The 24,908-nt window shown below is 44.8% G+C and overlaps 2 non-coding genes across 2 annotated transcripts; one reads left to right on the forward strand and one right to left on the reverse strand.

Annotated features, from left to right (window-relative positions):
* The first annotated feature begins 17,049 nt into the window (after window positions 1–17,049).
* On the forward strand, window positions 17,050–17,121 carry trnag-ccc (transfer RNA glycine (anticodon CCC)). Its single transcript has one exon. It is a non-coding gene; the product is annotated as a tRNA-Gly (tRNA).
* A 3,022-nt stretch (window positions 17,122–20,143) lies between these two features.
* Window positions 20,144–20,215, reverse strand: trnam-cau (transfer RNA methionine (anticodon CAU)). The gene has a single exon. It is a non-coding gene; the product is annotated as a tRNA-Met (tRNA).
* Window positions 20,216–24,908: the final 4,693 nt, after the last annotated feature.

A 24,908-nucleotide genomic window follows, 5' to 3' on the forward strand; every position in this document is an offset into this window, starting at 1 on the left:
CATTTTCGCCAGGAGGTTTGATGGTGTCACTTGGCAGAGTTTGAACTAGAGTAGCAAGTGGGAGAATGTATGTATGACAAGACAGTCTGAAAAGAACGAGAGCCAATGTCAGGCTAATAAACATGGTGGGACTGATCGGCTGAAATGAGTTTATTTCAACATTAGGAGTGTTATGTTGTCAGACGGACAGGGCTGGCAGCTCAACATTCTTGGGTTTGATTGTTTTACATGTGACTGGGGATGGGGGGTGCGGTTAAAAGATGCAGAGGTTACCCCACTGGGAATGTCACAGCAAACTGGAAGGCTCATTTACAGAGGCGATCTGCAGTTACACTGATGGGATTATTGTATTGGCCCCCAATAACCACCGGGAGGTGGAGGATCGGATATGTTGATGCTTATGGAGAGGTGCAGAACAACAGGGTTGTCATAGTGAGGGACTTCATCTTCCCTAGAATTGACTGGATCTTGCTTAATACTTAGATGCGCAAGATTTGTTCAGTGAATTAGAGGAGTGTTTGGAACATTATGTACAGGGCCCAACCAGAGTTGAGAACATACAGGAATTAGTTTTGAGAAACGAGCCAGGCCAGCTAACAGCCGAGAGTCAGTGAACATTTTGGGAACAGTGATCACTACTTTTTTTTTTTAAAACTTATGAGTAGAATAAAATTAGATCTTGTATGAATGTACTAATTTGCAGGAGGACAAGTCAGGACGGAGGAAGACAGGAGCCAAGGGGCATTGATCGGGAGCAGCCACTGTCAGACAAGTCCACATCTGACATGTGGGAGTTGTTTAAAGAGCAGCAACTCTGAGTTCAGGATCAGCATGTTCGGTGAGGAGTGAGGAGGGGGAAGGGAACTTCGGATGAGCACAGAGATCCTAAATTTAGACAGAAGGATATGTAAGGTTTGTGAAGCTAAAGTCAGACTGGGTACCTTTGGAATATAACGATAGCAGGGAAATGCTAAAGCAGATGATAGGAAAGGCCAAATCGGGGCCACAACCGGTCCTTGTGAAGTGGGACGAAAGATAATCCCAAGGCCTTGTGACTTGTATTAATAAAACGAGGATAACCAGAGAATGGAAAGGTCAACTCAAGATTAAAGGAGGAATGATGTGGTTGAAGTCAGACCAAGTGGCTGAGGTACTAAATGGGTACGTTGTGTTAGTATTTATGAGAAGGAATTGAATGGCAATGAAAACAGAGTGAGACATGCTAATGTGCAGAGACATGTTGAGATTAAGGAGGAGGTTGTGCTGGGATGTCTGAAAATCAATAAGATGGATAACACCCCAGGCCTGAAGGCATATATCCTACAATAGTAAAGGAAGCAGGCGAGCAGATTGCTGGGGATTTGACAAGGATCTATGTGTCCTCGATCACAACATGTGAGGTCCCACAGGACTGGAGTGTTGCAAATGTTGCAGTTTTGATTAAGAAGGGAAATAACAAGAATCCAGGAACCTATAGGCAAGGCAGCCTCATTTCAGTGGTAGAGAAGCTACTGGGGAGGATATTGAGGTACAGGATTTATGCACATTTGGAAAGGCATGGCCTGTTAAGGGACAATCAGCATGATTTTCTGTGGGCAGATCACACATGATAAAATTGATTGAGGTTTTTGAGGAGATAATACAGACTAAGGTATAGGAGCAGAATCAGACCATTTGGCCCATCAAGTCTGCTCCGACATTTCATTGTGGCTGATCCATTTTTCCTCTCAGCCCCAGTCTCCTGCCTTTCCCCTGTATCCCTTCATACTCTGACCAATCAAGAATCTATCAACCTCCGCCTTAAATATACATAAAGTCCTGGCTTAACAGCTTCCTTTGGGAATGAATTCTACAGATTCACCACTCTCTGGCTAAAGAAATTCCCCATCTCCACATTCTACAAGGACGATCCTCTATTCTGAGGCTATGTCCTCTGATATTATACAGTCCCATCTTCTGCACATCCACTTTATCACTGCCTTTGACCATTTGATAGGTTTCAAATGGGCCACCCCTCATTGTTCAGAAATTCCAGAGAAAACAGGCCCAGAGCCATCAAACGCTCTTCATATGACAAGCTGTTTCATCCAGGAATCAAACTGGAGAACGTCCTTTGAAACCCACCCAATTTCAGCTCATCCTTCCTAAGGTAAAGGGTCCAAAACTGCTCACAATACACCAATGAGGCCTCCCCAGGTTTATAAAGTCTGATCATTATCATGATTGGTGCAGATATTGTGGGTCGAAGGGCAGGTTGCATCTGTCCCATATTGTGTACTGTCGAATATGTTTGATCTAAAAGCTATTGCAGGGACATGGTTACAGAGAGTGGAACTGGGAATTCGACCTTCCACTGTATTCAATGTTCCACACAGAATCGGCAAAATGGAAAGGAGCAGGGTGGATTTGTTCATAACGTGCTGGTGAAGGAGTGGATACAGTGCCTATAAAAAATGTTCAATCTCCTTAGAAGTTTTTATGTTTTATTGTTTTGCAATGGATTTAATTTTGCTTTTTTGACACTGATCAACAGAAAAGACTCCACGGTGTCAAAGTGAAAACTGATCTCCACAAAGTGATCTAAATTAATTGTAAATATAAAACAAAAAATAATTCATTGCATTAGTATTCATCTCCTTCAAATCAGTAATTAGTTGATGCACCTTTAACAGTATTTACAGTTGAGTGTGTGGATAGGTGTCTATCAGCTTTGCACATCTGAACACTGCAATTTTCCCCATTCTTCTTTACAAAACTGCAGAAGCTCTGTCAGAATGCATGGGTTGGTGAGTGAACACTTCTTTTCAAGTCCAGCCACAAATTCTCAATTGGATTGAGGTCAGGACTCTCACAAAGCCACTCCAGGACATTAACTTTGTTGTTTTAAGGCATTCCTGTGCAGCTTTGGTTTTATGTTTGCGGTCATTGTCTTGCTGGAAAATTAATTTTCTCCTCTAAGTCGCAGTTCTCTTGAAGACTGAATTAGGTTTTCCTCCAGGATTTCCCTGTATTTTGCTGCATTCATTTTACCCTCTACCTTTATGTGCCTTTCAGGGCCTGCTGCAGTGAAGCATACCCACAGGATGATGCAGCCTCCACCACACTTCACGGTAGGGATGGTGTGTTTTTGATGTTGTGCAGTGTTTGGCTTACTCCAAACTTAGTGTTTGTGATGGTCAAAAAGTTCAATTTTGTTTTTGTCAGACCACAGAATCTTCTTCCAACTGACTTCAGAGTCCCCCACAATTCTGGCAAACTTCAGGCAAGATTTCATGAAAGCATTTTTCAACAGTGGCTTTTTCTCTGCCACTCTCCCATAAAGCTGCGACTGGTGAAACACCCGGGCAACAGTTGATGTATGCACAATCTCTCCCACCACTGAAGCTTGTAACTCCTCTAGAGTTATCATAGGTCTCTTGGTGGCCTCCCCCACTGGCCCCTTCTTGCATGGTCACTCAGTTTCTGAGGATAGCCTGCTCTTGGCAGATCTACAGCTGTGCCATATTCTTCACACTTCTGGATGAGTGACTCTACTATACTCCAACGGCATTCAGTGACTTGGAAATATTCCTGTATCCATCTCCTGGCTTGTGTTGTCAATTACCTGTTTGCAGAGCAGCTCGGAGTGTTGATTTGTCTTCACGGTGTAGTTTCTCCCAGGATACTGACTCACCAGCAATTCGACCTTCCACTTACAGGTGTACTATTACTACAATCAATTGAAACACCTTGACTGCACACGGTCATCTCCAATTAACTGATTATGTAACATCGAAAACTAATTGGTTGCACCACTGATGATTTGGTGTGTCATATTAATGGGGATGAATACTTAAATAGACAATTATTTTGTGTTTTAGATTTGTAATTAATTGAGAGCATTTTGTAGAGATTTGTTTTCACTCTGACACAAGAGTCTTTTTCTATTGTTTAGTTTCAAAACAGCCAAATTCAATCCACTGAGATTCAATGTTGTAAAACTATAAAACATGAAAACTTCCAAGGGGTGTGAATACTTTTCATAGGCACTTTACATGTAGGGACAGTGATGGTGAAAGGGGGAGGGAAAGAAGACATGGGGAGGAGTGGCCTCAAGATCCTGAGGTCTGGTCAAAGGCATTCAAGGAAATATTAAATCAAAGAACATACAAAGAGGCAAGGGCTGGTGGTAGACAAGAGAATCAGGAATTTTCTAGGAAGCAGTGATGAGATAAAAGCTAAAAGTAACAAGGAACACGCAGAGATGTTAACTCAATAATTTGCATTAGTGTTCACAGTGGGGCACAGCAAACATCCCACAGATATCTAACGGTGATATTTCAACATTGTGCCATAATGTGTAACGATCGCCATCACAAGGGAGAAACTAATGGGACTAAAAGCAAACTTTACCAGGTCCCAACGACCTGCACTGGAGGCTTTCACAGGAAGTCCAGAGAGAAAGTAGAGACATTGAAGTTTGTCAAAACTCACTGTGTTACAGAAAGGTTCCAGTGGAGTTGAAAACCATTGTTGAAGAAGGGTGGAAGATGAAAAGCAGGCAACTGTGGTCTTGTTAACTTCACTTCAGCTACTGGAGTCTATAATCTATGAAGAAATAACAAGTCGTTTGGAAAAGTTTAATGTCATTGAACTAACTCAACAGGGTCTACAGTCAGATTGACACAGATTCCACAACGACCAAAGTTCCCAACTGAGCTTGTGTCTGTAACCCACTCAACACCACATTATGAACAAGGTTATCCTCCTCCTTGTCCCATTCCTCTGCATTTGGCCCAGATACTTCAAAATCTTTCCTTCCCATCTACCTGTCCAAGTACCTTTTTAATGTACCTGACTCAACCACTCCCCATAGCAGCTCATTCCATTTACTGACCAGCCTCCATATCCCTCATGATTTTATACACCTCTGCAATATCAGCACTCATTCTCCAACATTCCAGGGAAAATTGTCCAAAACACCTTTCCACAAATCCTTTGAGATCCAGTAACATCCCCGCAAATCTCCCCTGCACTCTTTCCAGCTTAATCATGTCTGTCATACAGCAGGGTCACTAAAACTAAACACTATTTGCGAAATGTAGCCAAACCAACGTGTTGTACGACTGCAACATCTCATCCCAGCTTTTGTGTTCCGTGACCTGACTGAAGGCCAGTGTTCCAAAAGCCTCTTCCACACCCTGTCCATCTGGAACCTGCTCTTGGACCCTGTAACCTGGGATGTTGAATGTTCAGTCATGTTTGACAAACATACCAGAGACTTGAGACCTTACTGGGGAAGTTGGAGAAGTGGTGTTTTTGGATTTTCAGGAGCCATTTGCCAAGGTGCCACATGGCAGGCTGGTGCACAAGACCAGAGCTCAGTACTGGGAAGGAAGTGTGTTAATACTGACTGAAGACAGTTATCATACTGAGACAGAATAATGGGTCTGTTTCGGACTGGGATGATACAAGTACTGCAGTAACGCAGCGACCAGTTCTGGATCGTCTGAGGCTTGGATGGGGCATAATTTGTGTTCAGGAAGGTTTCCTGAAACAATATGTCGTCCACCAGGGAGGGGGACATTCTTGACTTCACCTTGGGAAATATGGGACTCAGCGGAGTGGTGGCAGGAACAACCAGTGTTCAAAGAGGAATTAGACAAGTCGTTCAGGGGAAATGACCTGCAGAGCTGTGGGGACAGAGTGGGGAATGGGACTGTGGAAAAGTTGTGGCAGGAGTTGGTATTAACTTGATGAGTCAAATAGTCTCGACAATCACAGAATGATTCTCTGCCCAATAATAGTCTGAAAAAATCATTCTGGTCGCCAGTGAATCTTCCAAGCTCCAGGATGGACAAGATCAATTGTGTAATAAGGACACACTTCTGTCAAAACACTGACACTGTATACCAAGCACACTGAGCTGCCAGAGCACAGCACCGGCCAGTGAGGACACAGACCAGTACAACACCTGGCTCTCTACTACAAACTTCAAAGCTGAAAGTAAATGTATTATCAAAATACATTTCTGTCACCATATACAACCCTGAGGTTAGTTTTCTTGTGGGCATACTGCTGGTTTGTTAGAGCGGTTGGGGAGGGTTAAACTAATTTGGCAGGGGCGTGGGAACAGGCGTGAAAGGACTCAGGGTAGGACAGATGGTAAAAAAACAAAGATCGCATGCAGTCACACTGTCAGGAAGGGCAGGCAGATGATAGGACATAACTGCAGCCAGCAGGGTGAGTATCAGTGCGTGAGGGATGCAGAATGAAGAAGGGTAGCAAATGCTGTACTCAAACTGTTATATCTCAGTTCACAGAGTTTCATAAATAAGATGCATAATCTTATTGCCCTATTACTGATGGTCATGTATAATGTTGTGACCATCACTGAATCACGGCTGAAGAATGGTTGTAGTTGGGAGCTAAGTGCCCAAGGTTACACGTATCAGAGGGATAGGAAGGTGGGCAATGGGGATGGCATGGCTCTGCTGGTGAAGAATGGTAACAAATCAGTAGAAAGATGTGACAAAGGATTGGAAGATGTTGAATCCTTGTGAGCTGAGTTTAAAAACTGCAAGTGTAAAAAGGACGTTGATGGCAGTTGTATACAGGCCTCCGAACAGTTTCTGGGATGTGGACCACAGGTTACAACAGGAAATAGAAAAGGCAGGTCAAAAGGGCAATGTTGTGGGAGATTTCATCGCAGTCATGGGAGATTTTAACATGCAGGTCGATTGGGAAAATCAGGTTGGAAATAGATCTCAAGAGAGTGAGTTTGGTGAATGCTGAACAGATGGCTTTTTGGAGCAGTTTGTCATTGAGCCTGCGAGGGGATCAGCTATACTGGATTATGTGTTATTGAATAAACTGGAGGTGATTTGGGAGCTTAAGGTAAAAGAACCCTTAGGAGGCAGTGGTCTCAGTATCACTGAGTTCAACTTGAAATTGGACAGGGAGAATGTACAGTCTGACACAGCAGTGTTTCAGTGGAGTTAAGGTAGTTACAGTGGTTTGAGAGAGGAGTTGGCTAAAGTAAATTGGAAGGAAATGCTGGCAGGGATGGCAGCAGAGCAGCAATGGTGTGAGTTTCTGGGGAAAATGAGGAAGGTGTAGGATAAATGTATTCCAGAAACAAACAAATACTCAAATGCCAAATAGTACAACCGTGACTGACAAGGAAGTCAATGCTAATGTAAAACCAAAAGGGAGGACATACAACAAGCAAAAATTATTCAGAATACAGAGGATTGTGAAGCTTTAACAGCTGACAGAGAGCAACCTAAAGAGGGAAGAGATGAAACATGCAAGCAAGCTGGCAAACATGATCAAAATGGATAGTTTTAGCTTTTTCAAGTACGTAAAAATAAAAGAGAGATGAGACTGGGTAAAGGACTGCTAGAAAATGAGGCCAGAGGAATAATAACGCTGGGGGTTGGGGGGGATACAAGGAAATGGCAGATGAACTAAATGAGTATTTTGTATCAGTGGAAGATACTAGCAGTGTGCCAGATGCTGAAGGGTGTGAGGGAAGAGAAGAGAGTGCAGTTATTATTACAAGGGAAAAGGTGCTCAAAAAGCTGAAAGACCTGAGGGTTCATAAGTCACCCGGACCAGATGAACTGTACCCCAGGGTTCTGAAAGAGGTAACGCTCCTGACTGACCGTGTGAAGGAAATGGAGCTGGAGATGGACAGACCCAGAGTTTCCAGGATGCTGAGACCAGAGATTCAGTGGGTTGGTCAAACCTGAGGTCAGGCTGCAAATAGTTTGGTCACGACCACGACTGGAAAGGGGAAGAGACAGACAGTGCAATGTCTCCCTGTGGCTGTGACCCTCAGAAACAAGTACACTCATTTGGATACCCCTGGGAGGATGACGAACCAGAGCACAGCAGTCCGTCAGGTCGGTGGTACTGACACCCCAGTCCGATGCTCCGCGGGAGGAAAGGTCAATCACAGCAGTGATGACAGCAGACTCACAGTACAGGGGATGTGCAGCAGATTCTGTGGCCGCAACAGAGATAACACGGTGGTGTGTCCCCTCCTGGGTACCAGGGTGAGGCACGTCTCAGATGTGCAGAATTTCCTAAAGATAAACTTGCTGGTTGAGTCGGTGGCAAGGAAGAGCCAAATGCCATGTTAGCATTCATTTAGACAGGAGTACAATACAAAAGCAAGGATGTAATGCTGAAGATTGATAAGGCATTGGTCCGCTCACACTTGGAGTATTGTCAACTGTTTTGGGCCCCTTATCTAAAAAAGTACGAGCTCGCATAGGAGAGGGTCCAGAGGAGGTTCACAAGAATGATCCTGGCAATAAAAGGGTTAATGCACAAGGATTCTTTGATGGCTCTGGGCCTGTACTCAACGGACTTTAGAAGAATTAGGGAATCTTGTTGAAACCGATCAAATATCGAAAGGCCTGGGATGGAGTGGGCAGTCTAGGACCACAGGACACAGCATCAGAATACTAGGACACCCTGTTAGAACAAAGATGAGGAGTAATTTCCTCAGTAAAGGTAGTGAATCTGTGAAGCCTATGTCAGGACGTTGTTCATTGACTAGAGCTCAGTGTTTAACACCATCATTCCCACAGTCCTGATTACTAAGCTACAGAACCTGGTCCCTCTGCAGTTGGATCCTTGACTTCCTAACCGGGAGACCACAATCTGTGCAGACTGGTGATAATCAGAATGTGTGGATTAATGGAGTCGGGCTAACCCCTATTGACATCAATGGATCCGGGGTTAAGAGGGTAAACAGCTTTAAGTTCCTCGGCATCAATATTACTGAGCTCACATGGTCTATACATACAGGCTGTGTGGTGAAAAAGGCACAACAGCGTCACTTTCACCTCAGACAGTTGAGGAAGTTTGCTATGGGCCCCCAAATCCTAAGGACTTTCTACAGGGTCACAATTGAGAGCATCCTGACTGGCTGCATCACTGCCTGATATGGGAACTGTACCTCCCTTAATCGCAGGACTCTGCAGAGAGTGGTGTGGACAGGCCAGCACATCTGTAGTTGTGAACTTCCCATGATTCAAGACATTTACAAAGACAGGTGTGAGAAAAGAGCCTGAAGGATCACTGGGGACCTGAGTCACCCCAACCACAATCTATTCCAGCTGCAACCATCCAGGAAATGGTACCGCAGCATAAAAGCCAGAACCAATAGGCTCCGGGACAGCTTCTTCCACCGGCCATTAGACTGATTAACTCACACTGATTTGAGGGCATTTCTATGTTACATTGACTGTTCTATTTATTATCAATGATTATAAATCACTATGATTGCACATTTAGACGGAGACATAACGTAAAGATTTTTACTGCTCATGTACGTGAAGGATGTAAGAAATAAAGTCAATTCAAGTTCAAATTAATATCTTCTCTTCGCTGATGATCAACACTGGCCCTGGTGCACCTCAGGGATGTGTGCTTAGCCAACTGCTCTACTCCCTCTATAACCATGACCGTGTGACTAAGTATAGCTCAAAAGCCAACTACAAATCTGCTGTTGGTAGAATTTCAGATGGAGAGGAGAGAGCATACAGGAGTAAGATTTACCAGCTAGTTGAGTGGTGTCACAGCAACAACCTTGTGTTTAATGTCAGTAAAACAAAAGAGCTGATTGAAGGAAGGGTACGATGAGGGAACACGAACCAATTCTCAGAGAAGGATCAGAAGTGGAGAGAGTGAACAATTTCAAATTCCTGGGTGTCAACATCTCTGAGGAACTAACCTGGTCCCAACATATTGATGCAGCTACAGTATAAAAAAGGCAAGACAGTGGATATATTTTATCAGGACTTTGAAGATATTTGGTCTGTCACTTTAAAACACTCAAAAACTGCTATAGATGTATTCTATATACTGTATATTATTTAAACTATATTATTTGTTTTTGCACTGTTTTTAATCTACATGATATATATATCCCTATACACACATACTGATTTATTCATTCTTTCTATATTATCATGTACTGCATTAAACTGCTGCTGCTAAATTAACAAATTTCATGACACCTGCCGGTGGTAATGAACTTAATTCTGGTTCTGACTCTGAATTCATCCCCACAGACGGCTGTGGCCAATTCATTGGGGATATTGCATCATCACTGCCTGGTTCAGAAATTGCACTGTCTCGGATCGCAAGACCCTGCAGCGGATAGTGAGGACAGCTGAGATCATCATCGGGGTCTCTCCTCCCACCATTACAGACATTTACACCACACGCTGCACCCGTAAAGCCAACAGCATTGTGAAGGACCCCAGACACCCCTCATACAAACTCTTCTCCCTCCTGCCATCTGGCAAAAGGTACCGATGCATTCGGGCTCTCACGACCAGACTGGGTAACAGTTTCTTCCCCCAAGCCATCCGACTCCTTAATACCCAGAGTCTAGACTGACAGCTACATCATTATTATATTGTAATTTGTCCTGTACTGTGGCTATTGTTTTGTTTATTATTTATTGTACTGCCCTGCACTGTTTTGTGCACTTTGTGTAGGTCTGTAGTCCAGTGTAGTTTCTGCGTCGCCTTTTCTTATCTCACTTAGTCTAGTGTAGTTTTGTGTTGTTTCATGTAGCACCATGGTCCTGGAGGAATGTTGTTTTGTTTTTACTGCGTACTGCACCAGCAGTTTATTGTCGAAATGACAATAAAAAGTGACTTGACTGTATTTAATGTGGAGGTTCTTGATTCTTGGTGGGGGTAGGAAGAGGATTTGAGAGGGTTAAGAGATCTGTCATGATCGTTGATCCCTGGCAGAATGGTGCAGCAAACTGCATGGGGCCAAATGGCCTAATTCTTCTCCTGTACTTCATGGTCTGATCGTCTCGCAGCAGTCGCAGGACATTTCAAATGGAAGGCTGAGCAGCCAGACATGGTGGTGGACGGTGCATGTTAGTAATAGCAATGTAGGGAGGAGGCGGGATGTGCCCTGTGCAGTAAATATAGAGAAAGAAGAGAGAAACTAAAATTACTAAGCTTCATATTACCGCCAGTGACACTTGTTAGTGCAGAGAGATATAGGAAGATACCACTGATGAATGTGTGGCTGAGAATCTGGTGCAGGGGACAGTTTCATGGATTAATGGAATCATCTGGAGATGGGTAGGCAGAAACTGTTCACTCCCCAGGGTCTTCTAGGGAAGGAACAGTTTTCTCACTCCGAAAACTGAAGGGAGTAGTTTTGGCGTGAGAGATTGGAGGTTTAAAGGGGATCTGAAAGGTGAGTTGATGGAGGTGGATAAAATTATGTGAGGCATATAAAGGTTAGAGAGACAGAGACTGTTTTCCGACTAAAACTGAAGGGAATGGATTTAAGGTGAGAGGGAGGAGGTTTTAAGGTGATCTGAGGGTAAATATTTCGCATGGAGAATTGAATTGACCTTATTTCTTACATCCTTCACATGTATCAGGAGTAAAAATCTTTACATCATGTCTCCGTCTAACTATGCAATCACAGTAATTTATTATAAATGGAACAGTCAATGTAACAGAGAATAGCTGGTATCCCAAATGAGCCGCCAGAGGAAGTAGTGGAGGCAGAAACACACAAAGTCTCTGTTCATGAACACTTCTCAGGAACCTGTCATTCACTGTGTACATCCTGCCCTGGTTAAACTTCCCAGTGCTGGGTCCATTGTTGTTTTCCATCTGTATTAATGATCTGGATGAGAATGTATTAAACTGGATCAGCAAATTTACAGATGACACCAAGATTAAGGGTGCAGAGGACAGCGAGGAAGGATTGCTAATCTTGACATGGGACGTGGACCAGCTGGAAAAATGGCAGATGGAATTTAATACACACAAGTATGCGGTGTGTGCAACTAAGCTGAATGGGAGAAATGTGTGGTTTAAAGAGGATCTGAGGAAAACTGCCCTCGCTCCCCAGGAGGTTACAATCTGGAACACTCTGCCTGAGGAGGTGGTGCAGGCTGGTATTTAAGGACCATCTGGATGAGCATTTGAATCACCAAGGCAGGGTAGGAGACAGACCAAGTGCTGAGTTAGCAAAGACAGATTCTCGATGGCCACTATGGACATGCAGAAACCACTGACTGTGAAAATGCAGTGGGAACCTGAAACACAGAACTTCAGGATGGACTCAGCTAAAACATTCAGAACCCAGTACGATGGATTTTTGTTGTACAAAGGTATTAATGGTCAAGTACTGAACAAACCCCCTTAAAAGGCTACCAAAATGCTCCCATTTCCTGGGCACTAGTTACAATACTTTGAAATAGGAATTTGGTGAAGTACTCTGGGTGATATTAGGACAGATGGCTGACAGCTTGCTCACGGTGGGAGGGTGCAAATGTCTTCTCAGAGGATAAGGGGTTCAGTGGAACAAGCTCACAGCTGAGAATGAAGGTGACAAACCCCACTGCATTGGAGGACTGCTGTGGTCAGGGTTGTACAGGATAGAAACAGACCCTCCAGCCCATCACATTTATGCCTCCATCATGCACAGCTATAATAATCCCACTTTCCTGCATTAGTTTCATATCCCTCTGGGCCTTGCTCACTGAAGCCCCTGTGCATGTGCCTCTAATATTGTTACACAGTTCCCTGTACGTGGCATCACAGGTAGACAGGGTTGTGTGTTCTACTTGCCTTGTCAGCCAAAGAACTGCCTCTCATTAGAGCAGGACAAAACTGTTTAAAGTCAGATTCAAAGGGGATCTGAGGGGTAAATATTTCACACAGAGAATAACTGGCATCCGGAATTAACTCCCAAAATAGAGTCACTGGTTTATACAGAAATGAAACAGTCCCTTCGGTACAACTCATCCCCGCCGACCAAGATGTCGACCTGAACTCGGCCCATCTGCCTGCATTAGGCCCGTATCCCTCTCAACCTTTCCCATCCATGTGACTGTGCAAATATGTTTTAAATATTGTACCTGAGGCAGAGAGCCGGTGCAGTGAGGCGCTGACAGACACTCACTGTTCCGCGGGCAGGAAGAGGATCCCACAGCGGAGCCGAAACGATCGAGCCCACGTCGCCATAGTCCTGACGCCACCAGCCGGGATTTACCGTTCCCCAGGAAACGACGGAGGTGGGACATCTGTGACGTCATTCGTCACGGATTGGTTGTCTCTGTGTGTCACGTGACGGTGAGTGCGCTGCCCGGGAGGCGGGGCAGAGGGAGCTGTCAATCAGTGGAGCCGCTGAAAAACTTGCCACCATTGTAAACAGAGTGGGTGCAGACGGAGATTTCCGGGATCGGTGACTCCCTCCCCACCCACGGGAATTGAGTGTGTTAGAGACAGTAATATTCATATTTTAATATGACTCTGCGGCATTATACATATTTAATGTTTGTATTTTGCATATTTTTGTTGGATAATCTTTTATAATTTGGGGTAAAACCCTTGTAACTAGATCACTGAAAAATTCATGAAGAAAGAACGTCACGGAAAAATATTGTCAAAGCCAAAATTTTAACCGAAAGTAAGTTGTCCTCATGGTACGAAAATATCACCATCTAGTTCAAAGTAAAATCTATTCTCACAGTAGATTCATGTCACCACATACAACCCTGAGATTCTTTTCTGCGGCAATTCTTAGCAAATCAATATAACTTACTGTGAACTGTAAATATGAGGAATTATAAACTGTAAACAAACAGTGAAAATTCAGGAAAAAAAGCAATAAATAATGAGCATGAAATAACCATGTAACAGAGTCCTGAAAAGAGTCCTGACGTGAGTGTATCTATCCCCTTTTGTTCAAGTCCCTGATGGTTGAGGGGTAGTAACTGTTCTTGAACCTGGTGGAGCGTGTACTGAGGCACCTGTACCTTCTGCCTGATGGCAGCAGTGAGAAAAGAGCATTGCCTGGGTGGTGAGGATCTTTGATGATGGATGTTTCTTCCCTACGGCTATGTTTCATGTAGATGTGCTCAGTGGTTATGAATGTTTTACCCGTGATGTAGCTGGGCTGAATCCACTAGCTTTGTAGGAATTTCCACTCAAAGACATTGGTGTTCCTATACCAGTTCATAATGCTGCCAGTCAGCACACCTACCATCAGACATTTATAGAAGTTTGACAAAGTTTTCAAAGGCATGCTGAATCTCTGAGATTCCTGAGGAAGTAGAAAAGCTGTCATGCCTTGTTCACAGTAATACTTATATGATGGGTCCAGGACCGGTCCTCTGAGAGAGTGACACACAGGAATTTAAAGTTACTGACTCTCTCCACTTCTGATCGTACTTTGATTACTGGCTCATGTACCTCCAGATCCCCTGCTGAAGTCAACAATCTATCCCTTGGTCTCACTGACATTGATTGAGAGGTTGTTGTTATTATGCCACTCAACCAAGTTTTCTGTCACCCTACTGCATGCCAATTCATCGCCACCTTTGATACAGCCCACAACAGTGGTGTCATCAGCAAACTTGTATACGGTGTTGGAGCTGTACTCAGCCACACAGTCATAGGTGTAAAGCGAGTAGAGCTGGGGGCTAAGCACACTTCCCTATGGTGCTCCTGTGCTGATAGAGATTGTGGAGGAGACGTTTTTGCCAATCTGAACTGGCTGGGGTCTGCACCTGAGGAAATCCAGGATCCAATTTCACATGGGGGTATTGAGGCCCAGGACTGGGAGTTTACTGATTAGTTTTGAGGGGATGATGGTGTTGAGTGCTGAGCTGTAATCAATAAAGGGCATTCAGATGTTTGCATCTTTGCTGAAAAGATGTTCCAGAGTTGTGTGAAGAGCCAACGAGACAGCATCTGCTGTTGCTTCAGTAGGGGAATTGGAGAGGATACAAGTCATCATTCAGACAAGAGCTGATATGCGAATTCTTGGTTCCATCCCTCCCGCTTCTGTCTTCTCCTATCATTTTAGATCCCCCCCTCCCCCTCCCCCTCCCACTTTCAAACCTCTTACTAGCTCTTCTTTCAGTTAGTCCTGTCGAAGGGTCTCGGCCCGAAACGTCGACTGTACCTTTTCCTAGAGATGCTGCCTGGCCTGCTGCGTTCACCAGCAACTTTGATGTGTGTTGCTTAAAAATGAGTCCCGGCTTTTCGAAGGTTAAGTCCCGGCTCTATGTTGATGTTCGGTCCCGAGTCTGTCTCTGATCTCCAAGAACCCAAGCCTCGACGATCCCGCAGCCAAGCTCAAGAGGAAAGGCCCCAGCTTGTCTCCTAGTCCATGGTTTCTAGCCCTGGTCCCGCTTTCCCCAGCCCACGTCTGCGTTTTTGTCCCTGTTCCTGGTCTGAATCCTGTCACGTCCCTACTCTAGTCAAGTCCTGTTCCTTGTACTTCAATGTCTGTGTCTCGCATTTGGGTCCGTTCCCAGCACCCCTTTGTGACAGTTCTAACACCCCGGATACCTCTATTTTCATCAGGAAACAGAGATATTATCTTATTTTAACCCAATAAAGCCTTCTCACAGTTTCTTATCTTAACGATTGGCACATCTCCTCCTCTTCAGGTTTGAGCACATTCTATACTCCCTAAAGCAGATTTCAACTCTGCAGTTAATTTCAAACGAGAAAACGTGCGGATACTGGATATCCAAACAACACATACACAATGCCGGAGGAACTCAGGTCTGATGAATGGTCTCGGTCCGAAATGTCGACTGAACTCTTTTCCATAGTTGCCGTTGCGTTTCTCTAGCATTTCGTGTGTTGTTGCAGTTAATTTAATGGGATTGATGAAAGAAGGCTGTTCCAGGTCAAATTTAAACATTACCTTGAAGTCTTTTTTCCTTCCAAAGTATCCAGCCTTTCCTAACAAATCACTTGAAATTATTCCAGATCCAGATTCCAGATGTAAATTCAACTTCATTCCAACCTCCTCCCGCATTCACCAGAACCCTCAGTTTCCGGATCTTTTTCCAGACGGAGGGCCCCTCCTGAACCTACATTATTTCCCACAATCCCCACACATTCACTGCCAGCGCCACCAACCGCTACTGCTCCGGAGCCAGTCAACAGCTCGAACCCGCTTCTTGGTTCTGCTGTCAATCAGGTCCAGGGGTGGGGCAACGCAGCGTGTACGTACATGCTGCGATGACGTCACAAACATTAAGCTCACCTTCCTCCAGTGCACTTTTTGAGCGTCTGGTCGGAGGGTCCGGGGCTGCGGGAGGGGCAGGGTGACTTTAAACCCGTCGGTAAACACGGCCACATGGTTTGGTTCTCTCCAAAGTGTTTCAACTGTACCTTTGCCTGTCTTCTCCACACAGTCACCCAGGGAATCTGACAGAGTCGCCATGAGTGGTGGGAAAGTGCGGGGGTTCATATCTTGGAGCAGCAGCCCCGGTTTAATGTTTCGGAGTGAAGGATTCGGTCACCGAGCTTAACGCCGAATGGCGTTGAAGTACAGACACGATGATGGAACACTGAAAAAAAATGCTGAACAGACCGTCCCTTGTTCTCGGGAAACTCTCCAGTCGCGGGCTATTTGCACACTAGACTCTCCCATATTCTAATCCTGTCTTCATTTGAAGCAGGAAAACGGTCTTCCCGTCGGCGAATCGAACCCCTCTCTCTCGCGTGACAGGTGGGGAAACTAACGAGGAATAAACAGGAGTGTGGAACCTGTCACACGGATGTCAGGGTGCAGGAGAACTCATAGAGTCACTCTGATGTCTGTTTGCTGAGTGTAGAGGTGGCGCATTTTACCCATCCCCTCCTCACTGTGTGACTGGAGGGGTCTCAGACTTCTTCAGTGATTCAGTCACTGATTGAGTTCAAGGACTGGCCAACGGAAGGGATCCCATTAAAGTCTAACCGCGTGTTTGTTTGAACGGATATTTATAATCAGAATTTGGTTCCCATTTACTGATACGTCAAGCAGGAAACCATTTGTAGCCCTTCGAATCTCTCGGGTCGATTCTCCCTTCAGTCGGATCTCAGGAGCTGTGTTTCTCCGGTCTGTCGGAACGTCGCGACATCCAGTGGTCGGAATAGGAACTGCAACAGAGTGAGGAACAATCCTTCAGAAAACAGCTCAGACACTGAGAATCGAGTTACAGACTCTTATAGCACCAGAGACCATTCAGTCACCGAATCTGGTTTGCATCATGGGGCGATGGTGGTATAGTGGTGAGCATAGCTGCTTCCCAAGCAGTTGACCCGGGTTCGATTCCCGGCCATCGCAGGTTGTACACTTTTAGACTGAAAAAGATAACCTCTCACCAAGCACTATGAACGCAGAATTCATGGGCAATTTACTGTCAGTGAAATTCACTCTAATGGATCAGACGGATCCCTCAGGTACGATGGTGGTGGTCCCTGATGTAGGAGGATCGAGGACCCCAAATTGAATGAAAAACATAACTTTAGACCCCATCCGTTAGTTCCAAGGACTCTGCTCGAGGAAACGTACACTTTCTGGTCAAATCGAACATACAGATTCCTGATGAAAGACACAACGCGCCCCAGATATTTTCTGGTCTCCCTCCTTCATCCAGCAGAAGGTACACATCACAGTCTCATGGAAAGTTGTGTCTGTTGAATGGATCCCTAGTACGATAAGATGGACTCTTGACCTCACAATCCACCTCGTTATGGTGCTGCAGCATATTATTTACCTGCGCCGTGCTTTCCCTGTGGCTGTTACACTTTATTCTGCATTTGCTTATTGCTTCACTTTGTTCTCTCCCAATGCACTGTGTATTTGATCTCTATGAACAGAGAGAAAGAGAAGCATTTCACTGTATTTCGGTATATGTGACTGAAACACGTAGAACAGATTCAATTCCCACTGTACTCATCGCGACTGCAGTACGGAGCGCTGCCTCCGGACAGCGCAGCGTTTCCCAGCTCGCAATGAAACACAGCAGAAACAGAAGAGCTGAAATTGCAGAGGGGGCGGCAGTGAGAGAGGGTTTCACTGAACTCTCGTCGAAGGGAAGATTTAAACTTCTTCAGGGTAGGCATCCATTGAAGGGACTTTGAAGTACAGAAGTCGAATCACAAACGAGAAACTGTGCAGAGGCTGGAAATCCTCGCAACACACACAAAATGCTGGAGAAACTGAGCAGGTCAGGCTGCTTCATGATCCTGAAGAATGTGACTAAACACATTGATGAAGGTAGAGAAGTAGATGTAGTGTGTATGGATTTCAGCATGGGATTTGATAAGGTACCCCATGCAAGGCTTATTGAGAAAGTAAGGAAGCATGAGATCCTAGGGGACATTGCTTTGTGGATCCAGAACTGGCTTGCCCACAGAAGGCAAAGTGTGGTTGTAGACTGGTCATATCCTGCATGGAGGCCGTTAACCAGTGGTGTGCCTCAGGGATCTGTTGTGGGACCCCTACTCTTCGTGATCTTTATAAATGACCTGTATGAGGAAGTGGAGGGATGAGCTAGTAAATTTGCTGATGCCACAAATTTTCAGGGTGCTGTGGATAATGTGGAGGGCTGCCAGAGGTTACAGCGGGACATTGATAGGATGCAAAACTGGGCTGAGAAGTGGCAGATGGAGTTCAACCTAGATAAGTGCGAAGTGGTTCATTTTGGTAGGTCAAATATGATGACAGAATATAGTATTAATTGTAAAGCTCTTGGCAGTGTGGAGAATCAGGGGGATCTTGGGATCCGGGTCAATAGGACACTCAAAGCAAGTTGACTCTCTGGTTAAGCAGGCATACGGTGCATTGGCCTTCATCAACCGTGAGATTGAACTTAAGAGCCGAGAGGTAATGTTGCAGCTATGTAGGACCCTGGTCAGATTCCACCTGGAGTTCTGTGCTCAGATCTTGTCACCTCACTACAGGAAGGGTTTGGAAACCATAGAAAGGGTGCAGAGGAGATTTACAAGGATGCTTCCTTGACTGGGGAGCATGCCTTATGATAGATAATAGGTTGAGTGAACTCGGCCGTTTCTCCTTGGAGTGACGGAGGAAGAGAGCTGATCTGATGGAGGTGTAGAAGATGAGATGCATTGATCGTGTGGAGAGTCAAAGGTGTTTCCCCCCCTCCCCCCCCCCCCCCCCCCCGCAGGGCTGAAATGGCCAGCACGAGAGGGCACAGTTTTAAGGTGCTTGGAAGTAGGTACAGAGGAGATGTCAGGGGTAAGTTTTTACGCAGAGAGTGATGAGTGCATAGAATGGGCTGCCAGCGACAGTGGTGGAGGCGGATACGACAGGGTCTTTTTAAAGACGCCTGCATAGGTACATGGAGCTTAGAAACATAGAGGGCTATGGGTAACCCTAGGTAATTTCTAAAGTACGTGCATGTTCGGCACAGCACTGTGGGTCGAAGAGCCTGTATTGTGCTGTAGGTTTTGTATGTTTCTATGTTTCTAAGGGTTTCGGCCTGAAACGGCGACTGTGTACTTTATTCCATAGATGCTGCTGCACATTTTCTCTTGTATGAGAGAGAAAAAAAAACTGCCGGATCACTAGCGTGTGTAAAATAGACCCGCAGGTTTGTTGGGGACCCGAGTCACTCCAATCTCAAACTGTTCCAGCTGCTACCATCCGGGAGTCAGTACCGCAGCTTAAAAGTCGGGACCAACAGCTCCGGGACAGCTTCTTCCACCAGACCAACAGACTGATTAATTCACGCTGATACAATCGTATTTCTATGTTATATTGACTGTCCTGTTGTACATACTATTTATTACATATTACTATAAATTGTACATTGCATAGTTAGACGGAGACGTAACGTAAAGATTTTTTTTCTCCTCATGTATGTGAAGGACGTAATTAATAGTTAATTCAGTTCAATTCCATGGAAGAGACTTCACAGTGCAGAAGTCGAATCACAAGCGGTAAAATGTGCAGGTGCTGGAAATCCAAGCAACACACACAGAATGCTGGAGGAACTCAGCAGGCCAGGCTGCTTCATGAACCTGTGAAGGGTTTCGGCCTGAAACATCGACCGTATACTTTATTCCGTAGCTGCTGCTGCACATTTTCTCTTGAATGAGAAAGAGATTAAAAAAAAACTGCTGACGATCACCAGAGTCCCTGGGTGGGCTCGAACCACCAACCTTTCGGTTAACAGCCGAACGCGCTCACCGATTGCGCCACAGAGACGAGAATTAAATGAAGTACGAATAAATGACGAATTTTCATTGAAATCCGGTTTCCTTTTACAGATGCATAATATGACACATTTGTGTTTTAAAACACGAGGATGCATAAGCGCTGCCGCTAACAGAAAATATAGCAGAGGATGGTTTCGATCCATCGACCTCTGGGTTATGGGCCCAGCACGCTTCCGCTGCGCCACTCTGCTGCCGAGAATATAAAGAATTGTTGTATGTGAGTGTTGTGGATGCTTTGTGTGTGTTGTGTATGTGTTTATCTCTGTGTCTGTTTATGTCTTAGTCACAGTCATAGTCATAGTCATAGTCATACTTTTTTGAACCCGAGAGAAATTAGGTTTCGTTACAGTTGCATCAACCAAGAATAGAGTATAAATATAGAAATATAAAACCATAAATATTTAAATAATAATATGTAAATTATGCCAGGAAATAAGTCCAGGACCAGCCTATTGGCTCAGGGTGTCTGACCCTCCAAGGGAGGAGTTGTAAAATTTGATGGCCACAGGCAGGAATGACTTCCTATGACGCTCTGTGTTGCATCTCGGTGGAATAAGCCTCCGGCTGAATGTACTCCTGTGCCCAACCAGTACATTATGTAGTGGATGGGAGACATTGTCCAAGACGGCATGCAACTTAGACAGCATCCTCTTTTCAGACACCACCGTCAGAGAGTCCAGTTCCATTCCCACAACATCACTGTCTGAGTCTGGGTCTGGGTCTGTATATGTCTGGGTCCATTCCCGCTTTTCCCCCTATTCATACCCAGTTTCTTTCGTTCATTCCCTGTTTCTCCTCTTTCTCTTTTTCTCCACCTTTCTTTCTTTCCTCCCTACTTTCTGGCCCACTCAGTTATCATCTCTGTGCCATTTATGCTCTAACCGCCTTGCACCTCGTTCCCGATATTTCACCAGTGACTCTGTTCTACATTGTTTAGTTGTTCAGACAGACAATTCATCCCACTTCTGAGGCTTTTTAAAAGCATGAACAGCGACGTTTTCACCCACAACGGGGACTCAGTCCCGAGGTGCCATTAACTTCCTAATCCTGTCCTGATGATTGGATGACTGTCCGAGTCCCTTCAGTGCTGAACCAGCAGTTCACCTTGTGAAACGGAACTCGCGACATTAATGCATTGCAAACACTTCCCTCAAATGCAGCAATTCCTCCTCCGGGATTAACTGTTCGTATCACGTTCAGACCATCACGGCCGGACCAGTGAGTGACAGATGGAGCGGTAGGGACTATCGCTGATGGTTCGCCCCTCCCTGTAACGAGGGGCAGTTTTTCCATTTCTCCACCGTAGCTTTGTAACTGACACAGTAAGGGTTGGGTTTTAACTCCCCCACGTGGGACGGTGTAAAGACACGCTGGCAGCTGATTATCCCCTATCACCGGGCTTCTCCCTCTCTTCTCCCACTTTTCAATTCTACTCCTCATTTGATTTCTCCAGACCTCCTGAAGGGTCTCGGCCCAAAACGTCGACTGTACTCTTTTCCATAACTTCCTCCGTCGCTCCAAGGGAAAAACTGCCTGACTTGCTGAGTTCCTCCAGCATTTTGGGTGTGTTGATCCGTGTCTTGCTAAACCCATGAATCATCTTCCCAAATCTTTTGTAAAGTAGATATTCGGAGAAATGTTCTTATATTGTAAAAATAAAATTACGTGTGATTAATTCAACAAAAAGCTATTAACAGATACCAAAACGTACCACAGAAAATGTAATTTAAAGACCTTTTTCATGAAAGAAATTGACCCTTTCCTTCCCAGTAGCAGACTCTTGATATGAGTTGTTTCTCTGGTCTGGGAATGAGTTTCCAGACATTAAATTGATATTATATCCGCCAGTGAAAAGAAATACACACACACACACACACACACACACACACACACACACACACACACACACACACACACACACACGTGTAAACAAACAGTAACACACACGCACAGGCACGAAAACAAACAGATACACACGCACAAACACACGCATACTCACACACACTCCCCCCCCCCCCCCCCCCCCGCACACGCGGAAACAAACTAAGTTAAATACAGAAAGCGCAGTGACTAGCAAACTGAAGGAATAAATGTGATAACACAGTTGAGATATTGAACACGAACAGGCCTGGAAATATCTCAAATGAATTATGTTAACATTAGTTGTATGTTGACATTAATAAATATGCGATGGTCATAACCTCCTGGCAGCGTGTCATGCCTTTGGAGAGACGGCGCTCCTCTGAAGACACCAACGGAAGAAGCACTGGAAACATTTCGAGGTAGTTAAACTATCACTGAAGTGGAGTTATGGGAGTGAGTTGCAAACTCAGCACAAGAAATGAAAGAAGTGAGAAGGGAATCTATGTGAAAAGCCGAGTGAGGGCACAGTGCAGATGTTGAGGGACGAGGAGAATCAGCGAGGGAAGGATGAGGGAGTAACTTTAAATTCCTCAGTGTTATCATTTCAGGTTATCAATCCTTGGCCCGGCACATACGTTTCATTACAGAAAAGGCTCGGCAGCGCCTCTACACGCCATCTAAACTGTTGACAGATTTCCATAGGTGTGCGGTGGAGAGCATATTTACTGGTGGCATGAGGACCTGGCATGGGACCACCAATGCCCTTGTACGGAAAAGCTCACAAACAGTAATGGATAGAGCCCAGTCCAGCACAGGTAAATCCCTCCCCGCCGCTGAGCTCAGCTACACGGAATGCCGGATCCTGGCCATCCAGGTCATACTCTCTTCTCGCTGCTGCCATCAGGAAGGAGGTAACCCATCAATAGGTCCATTACCCCTCAGCCATCAGGCTATTGAAGAAGAACGGACAACTTCATTTACCCAACACTGAACTGTACCCACAACCCAGAGACTTACTTTCAAGACTCATCACTTCATGTTTTCGATATTTATTTATTATTTACTATTAACACTTTCTTTGTTCTTTCTTGTATTTGTGTAGTTTATGGTTTTGTTCACCTTTCTCGTTTGCTGTCTTTGCTGAGTGTGGTATTTCATTGATTCGCTTTTGTTACGTTCCATTTACTGTTGACGCTCCTATGGTGACGTGTATATAGTTCGGGAATAAATTTAGTTTAATCTTGCAACTTTGGACTTTCGGGAGAGGAATCTATTGGACGAGACACGGATGCTGTTTCACACTGTTAGCGACGTGGTGGAAAGATTGGTGGAGCCCAGCAGCTTTATTCTCTGGGACAGCATTGCGGCAGAGGACAGCACCGAACGGAACGCCTTATCTCCGGACATAGAAGATAGGAAGGGGAGTGGGCGACACAGGTCTTCCAGTTGTTTCATTTGAATGGTCATCTCTGCATTGCAATCACCGGACCACTGTTCCAGCATTTCATATCAACGGGCTGTTGTGACTGTAATCTATATCCTCATCCAGGAGGAACCAGTCTCATCACATCCTGTTTGTTAAGACACCTCAGGATTTTACATCTATTCTGTAACAAGTTCTTACTGCTCTATATTCCAGAATATACAATCCTTGTATCTTGAACTCGGTTCAGAACACAAATTGCACACCACAGGTATTAATTTAATTTAAAAAAAAATAAAGTTTACTCGTTTCCCGCGATTAACACCACCCCTTTAAATGCCTGTACTCTAAGTGGTGTTCCAGATGTTGTGTCTCTACATAATTGAAAAAAAATTTCTCTACTGATGGATTCGGGTCTCCTCGCTATATACCTTGCTTGCTTAACCGAAGTTTTGGAACATGCTGTATGGTTGCCAGCAAGCATTTTGGAATTGACGTCCTCGCCCAGCTGAATCACATTGACTGTCAGAGGGCGACAAAACCTTACCATTCCGATAAAATGCTTCCTTCTATCTTAAGCTACTATGTTGATTAACGTTACCTCCCATTTCACTGAACTTTACACACTCACTAATATTTTGATATCTTTCTTTTTATATAGTTTTAGAATCGGTGTGAAACTGGAAGGTGTATAGCCAGACAGTGAGGTGGGGATGTGGAACATATTGACAGAGCAGCTGATCTACTGTGGGGAGAAGAGGCATTGTTTGCAGTCCAGAGCTTCTGCAAACTGATCCATAGTAACCATCAGTAATCAATCCCCATCATTCCTCGTGTAGGTTCTTATCAATTCAGGGTTTTCATTGGAAATTCTGTCGGCTGAGTGACCCTGGTCACTCTTAACATTCGACTGATCATCTGCTACCAACATGGACTGAACTGCTTTCCTATTGAGTCGGACATCTTCAGAACTCCTAACCATGGGGCTCCGTGAGTGTATGAAGAAATGAGATTATTCCAGACAGTATCAGCCCACAGTGTTTAAGGTCTCCTCAGCGGACAAATCTAGTGACCACTTGCCGCATTCTCTCGTTCACTAAAGGTATCCTTCCTGAAGTACGGGCCCCTACCTGCAGGCAGGAGAACGGGGTTGTTTGGATCTCCCTTTCTCAGAGGCAATAGAGGCGAAGTCTATTAACGAGAGAGGATTCAAATTCAACGCATATTTATGATCAAAGAAGGTATAAATTATACACCTTGAGATTTGTCTGTTCATAAGCAACCACAAGGCAAGAAACTCGAATAATCCAATTTTAAACAGACCAAAAGCCAATGCACAGAGAAGGAGAGAGAAAGAAACACACATCGTGCAAACAAGAGAAGCAAGCTAACAGCATTCCGAACCAGACTGGATAACAGATCCGCTCCCGGAGCATCCGGAGTAGGCCAAAAGACTCGGTCCCCGGTTTTTACACCAACGAGCCAGAAAAGCACAACAGCGGGATCCACCGCGATCTATTTCATTGTGTTATTTATTCAATTACATCAACGGGCTGAGAAGTTAACGAGACCTCGGGATTCATTAAATTAAGTCACCT

The sequence above is a fragment of the Mobula birostris genome, chromosome 28 (genome assembly GCF_030028105.1).
Source record: "Mobula birostris isolate sMobBir1 chromosome 28, sMobBir1.hap1, whole genome shotgun sequence".
NCBI classification, from domain to species: domain Eukaryota; kingdom Metazoa; phylum Chordata; class Chondrichthyes; order Myliobatiformes; family Myliobatidae; genus Mobula; species Mobula birostris.